Consider the following 5,876-nt stretch of genomic DNA (forward strand, 5'->3'; position numbering starts at 1 on the left):
ATTCTTTGTTACTGCACAATGGGCCTCTAAGAACTTGTTACAGAATCCTCTGAATCACTCCGGCAGTGAGAGGAGGAAGAGTGTGTTTGAAGGTCCACAAGGAGGGGAAAAGGGATGGAAAATGAACCACATGAAGGAGTTCTGCAATATAAATTGAATTTGTCCTAATTTCTGCAGTGATACCTCAATTAATAGATCATTTGAGAACAAAGCTCCCTTTGAAAAGAGTTGGCATATGTTTTAAAAGAAATGGGATGCCAAGTGAAAAAGAAACATGAGCAGTTAATTCAGAAAGACTTCTGAACAGAATGGTTTTCCTTCACCCAAATGAGGATCACTAGGTTAAACCCAGGCAAAACTGCAAAGTCTTTGTCTTCTTTAAAATATCAACCTTTTCTTTATATTTCTTGCTCCTAGTATTGTCCTATTTCAGATGACCATTATTTCCCCATTATCAAACTGGAGAAGAATTTCCTGTCATGTAGACTTATCTAACTACCTCACTGTATTCTAGTATGAGTTAAGAGTTGCTTAATTCAAATCCCATTTTAATTTGAAGCTTCTGTTTTAATTACAGCTAGGTCATTCTCTTCATCAAGCACAGAGCCGTGGCTGTTTGAGGTCTATTCATGGGAACTGTTTAGGAAAGAAATATTCATCAGCAGATTTCTTCTAGCATGTGAGACCTACAAGATCCTGCTTTTGACATTGTCCTTGGTCCTACTCTGACCCCCCACACCATAACAACCTCTCCTACCCTTAACAGACTCTGCTTCCTCCAGCCTGACCCCAATGCTTAAGATAAATATGCCTGAACATTTAAAAGTACAAGCCACTGCCAGAAAGAAAATCTTATTACACCCTGATGGACAAACACACTGGGAGTCTGTATGATGACAAAATCCTTTAATTGTCATATTAATATACATGGCAATCAGAGTCTACCTCGGATCAGCACCTTATAGACTCTTCTCTCTCTGTGTTTGTCCACTAATCTCTTGTATTTTCTACTTTTTCAGTATCATTGGGGGACAGGAGGGAGATAATTGCATCTCTACTTTTTCCATGTCCATAGCACTAATTTTATTATCTTATTTAGCTGTATTCTCTAGCACTTCCAAAACAATGTTGAATAATAATGATTACAGCAGAATACCACCGTGTCCCTGTTTTCAAATAAAATGGCTTCAATATTTTACAGTTCACCAAAAAACAATAGCAAATATTACTTTAAATAATCTTTAGCATATTTAGTTTCCTTCTATACCCAATTTGGTCTTATATATTTTTTACTGGGAATGACTGTTGAATATGATCCTTTTTCCTCTTAATTTGTTGATATACTCTCTATTAGTTCTTCTGATATTGGAAACATCTTTGTATTACAGGAAAAAAGAATTTGCACTTGATTATAGTGTATTATTCCTTTGATATTTTGCTGGAATCTATTTGCTAAGATTGCATTTATAGTTTTTTCATGTTGTAACTATTCATAAATAATAATAGCTCATGAGCTCATAATAGCTCATGACTTTTTTTGGTATTGAACAGGTTAGTACTAATTTATGTGAATATGAAATAAGAAGACTTGTATCTTTCAGAAGTATCTATAATAATAGCAAAATTCTTTTTCCTTTATAAAAACTGAGGTACAATTTGCATACAGTAAAAACTATTTTTTAAGTGCTGATGAAAATTTAGTTGTGGAACTACTGGACTTGACATTTTTTAAGAGCTAAATTTATCAATTTAAAATTCATATATGTATTTGCTTATAAAATTTTCTTTCTTGGATAGTTTTGACAATTTAGGGTTTTGTTTTGTTTTGTTTTGTTTTTTTAGGAAATCATCTTATACAAAATTTTTAAAAAAGACAGACCTGCATGTAATTATTTCAATCTTCTGGATCTATATTATTTCTAATTTTATATATTTTCTACTTTTTCTTTAATTCACGATCAGGATGAATTTAAGGTAAGCACAAATTTTCCTGATTTTTAGTTTTCTTCCTTAATAATGAAAGTACTCTCTGAATAGATCTTTCACTTTATCTCATAGATTTTGGAAAGAAGAGTTCCTTTCAATACTTCCTTTGATTTCTTCTTTCCTACACTTTGAACCTATTATAGAAAAGTCATTTCTTTCATTAGTAACTTGTTCAGATTTATAGATGAATATTTCACAAGTGCATTTTCTATAACACTCTAAGACCTATCTTAATTTAAAAAAATTATAATTTCCAAATAATTAAGATTTGATACTATATTTTATTTATGCCCACTTTATTGGTTTTTAGATCAGCGAATATATACCCTACAAAATTTCTACTTTCCTGATATTAAGGTTTCCTTTGCGACCAACTATAAAACCATTTTTTCGTAAATGTCCTAAACCATAAAAAGAAAATATATTTTCTTTATTTAAAAAATATGAAAATACAGTGAGCTGACTTTATGATTGATTATTTAAATCTTGTATTGTTCACTAATTTTGCCTCTTAGCTCTGTTATTAATAAAGAAATGTTAAAAAATTTCACAAAAACTTGTCATTAACTTCCCCCTGCATTTCTCATTGTTTTCATATTGTATCAAGTGCTCATGTATAGTAGTGAACAATGTAAGCTGGCAGACCTATTTTGAAGAACAACTAGTATTATCAAGTACAACCAAAGCTACACATAACTATGATCACCAATTCCAATCTTAGAAATAGTCCCACTAACTTCAGGAGACATCAACTAGACTGGAACTAGAACTAATTAAAATACCAAGAAACTGTGAGCAACCCCAATATCCACTAACCATAGAATTAATAAGTAATAATATATTCATAATGATCACTACAAAGCAATAAAAATGAATGAATTATAGGTACATCCTATATCATGAATATATTTCAGAAATGTAATAATTTTGAGAGAAAAAGATACAGGGGAAAAAAATCACAGCAAGATTTTGCATTTCTATAAGTTTTAAAAACATTCAAAACAAAGCAATAGATTAGGAGTACACATATATGTGATAAAACTATAGAGAAAAAGGAAAGAGAATGATAAAAATAAAATACAAGATAGTAGTGGTTAGCACTGAGGGAGGGATGAAGAGACAGGGCAAGACAGGGGCACATGAAGATTTCAAACAGAATGGAAATGTGCTTTTTCTAAAACTTAATCATGTGTACAGATATTAATGTATTATAATTCTCTATGCCTTGCAACAACTGAAAAATACAGGTATCTTCTCTATATTTAACAAAAATAATGAAATGAAATAACTCAATAAACAAATTGCTGCAGCACTATTTACAATACCCAAACAATGGAAATAACCAAAGTGTCCAAAAAAAACACATGGCAACATGGATGGAGCTCGAAGGGATTATGCTAAGTAAAATAAGTCAGAAGGCAAAAGACAAATAGTGGCTGGTGTCATTTACATGTGGAATATGGAAAAACAAAACAAAGTGTCAGATAAACACAAGCTTAAAAAACTAATCCTTGAGAACTACGGTGATGGTTCACAGGCATTATGGTGGTGGGAGAACTATCAGGACTACACCTGAGGGGAGTAACCAATTACTGTACAAAAATGAATTACATAAGAAAATAAATAAATTAGATTAGAAAACAAAAACAAAAACAAAACCCAAAACAAAGGATAACTATTGAAAGTTGTCTATAGAACTGAAGCATCCAGAAGGGGCAAGAGTACAATAGATACATTAGTGACTATGGGTGCAGGTTCACTACAGTAACTACACCTGAAGTAGGGGATATCTTATATTTCCAAAATACCAACAATATTGTAAGCCAATGTCACCTCAATTTAAAAAATATTTAAAAACCCTGCTACAACAGCTTGTGAAAAATTATTAAAGGTTATACCAGTAAAAATGATAAGGAGATTGGGCCTCCCCGATGGCGCAGCGGTTGAGCACTGGGTTGCAAAGCTTCCTGCAGCCTCTGCAGCGCTGGTTCGGTCCCTGGCTGCTCCCGGGCCACCAGAGGAGGGTCCCACAGGGCGCAGAGACCTCTCCTGCCGCCCACTGCTCCCCTCAGCAGTGTAATTTGTCAGTCTGCCTGCGCTGCTCCCTGCCCTGCTCTGGCTCTGGCGAATCCTCTTAACCTCCCGTGCTTCTGACTGTACCCAGTACTTGTATAAATAAATAAATAAATCTTTAAAAAAAAAATGATAAGGAGATTTCTTTCATTTATTCAATGTTTATTGAGCACCTATTATCTGTCACCACTGTTTTCAGCCCTAGGGATAGAGTAGTGAGCAAAACAACCCCCCTTACTCTACTGGCGCTTACATTCAGTGGAAGAGAATCAAAACTATTTGCTATTTTCTATGAACTTTGAAAAGTCTTTCATTAGTAATTTGCACCTATTTTGAGGTGAATGCTTCACACTTGCATTCTCCAGTAACACTTGAAAAAAATTAACTATCTATGATATAAAAATTCCTCTGATTGAGAAGTGTAACTTATTTTAACCTTAACAATTTAATAAGCTATACATCTGTTTTGAATGAAAATCTTTTCTTATCTCTCACTCATCAAATCTGTAGTCATCACTGTCCATAAGGGTTTCGAGCAATTCTACATCTTCTGATAGAACCCTCCAACTTGGAAATAGGCAATCTATAATTGAAGCATTTCAAGGAAAGAAAATAAATACATATCAAAAACATCTTATTCATAGTGCACATATGTTTATAGTCTTTGGTAAAAAGTCTTAGTTTGGGGCCTTATGTTGGGGCCTCTGAAGACCATGACTAAAAATACAGATTTTGTATTTTGGTTCCTTCATTTATGGTCATAGGATGTACAATTTAATTGTCTAGATATTTAAGCAGATCTCCTTGGTCAAACCAATAGTGTCCAAAAATAATGAAAAAACTGGTTATTTCGTGTAATTCTACATAATTATAAAAAAGAAAATTGTCATGTTCAGTGCTAAAAATGAAAACATGAAAGGATGCATACCATCCTTCTTTTGACCTTACACTTTGACAACAAGTTGATGACACCTCTTTAAAGTGCAGTCCAGACAAAACATAACTTACCACGTGTGATTTCGCCTATACTTGCCATGTGACTACATTTATTTTCAGTCACTACCAACCAATCCTCTTAGGTATCGCTAAGTAACTTTATACAAAAATAATTCTTACATGTTAAAAGTATATTAGAATTGCCTATAGTCTTAAATATTGACATTTATAACATTTATATTAATAACAATGTCCTTGATTGTAAGATAAAGTCTTTCTGACCAGCAACTTAAATTGTGGCTTTTACTCAATTTTTCACAAAAAACTCAATCAAATTCAAAACTTAATGTCTCTAATATGTGTTATCTAGGTGGTTAGAGGATTGGGAAAGCAAAATATTCTGGTGTTTATTTGAAAGAGACATAGGAAAAGTCAGCTCTTCCCCACTCTCTAAAGATAGGAAACAACGGTTATGTGGGCTATACCTCCACCCCAAGTATCAGGTTTCTGTTAATTCACAGCAGCAATAATTTTGGAAAATGTTTAAAATAATGTAGTATGATATGTGAATAAGAAACCCCATGATAGGAAATCAATGGGCACATTAGTGCTGGTGTTAGCACTGGAATGTAGTGCCAGAATCACCAGTCACTTAATCCCATGACTTGACTTTATTAATCAGTAAAGTGAAAAAGTTGAAATAGAGATCTACAAAATTTTGTGAATATCTTACAGCATACTGGCATGAAAGAAAGTAGAACAGTTCTTAGTTAAAGTCAGATCTCTAAAGTCTAGTTCTTTTTTTTAAAAAAAAAAGATTTATTTATTTATTTATTTATTTATACAAGAGCTGGGGTACAGGCCAGAGATGTGGGGGGTGA

The sequence above is a fragment of the Talpa occidentalis genome, unplaced genomic scaffold, assembly GCF_014898055.3.
Source record: "Talpa occidentalis isolate TD23 unplaced genomic scaffold, MPIMG_talOcc4v2.1 talOcc4.6, whole genome shotgun sequence".
Lineage (NCBI taxonomy): Eukaryota > Metazoa > Chordata > Mammalia > Eulipotyphla > Talpidae > Talpa > Talpa occidentalis.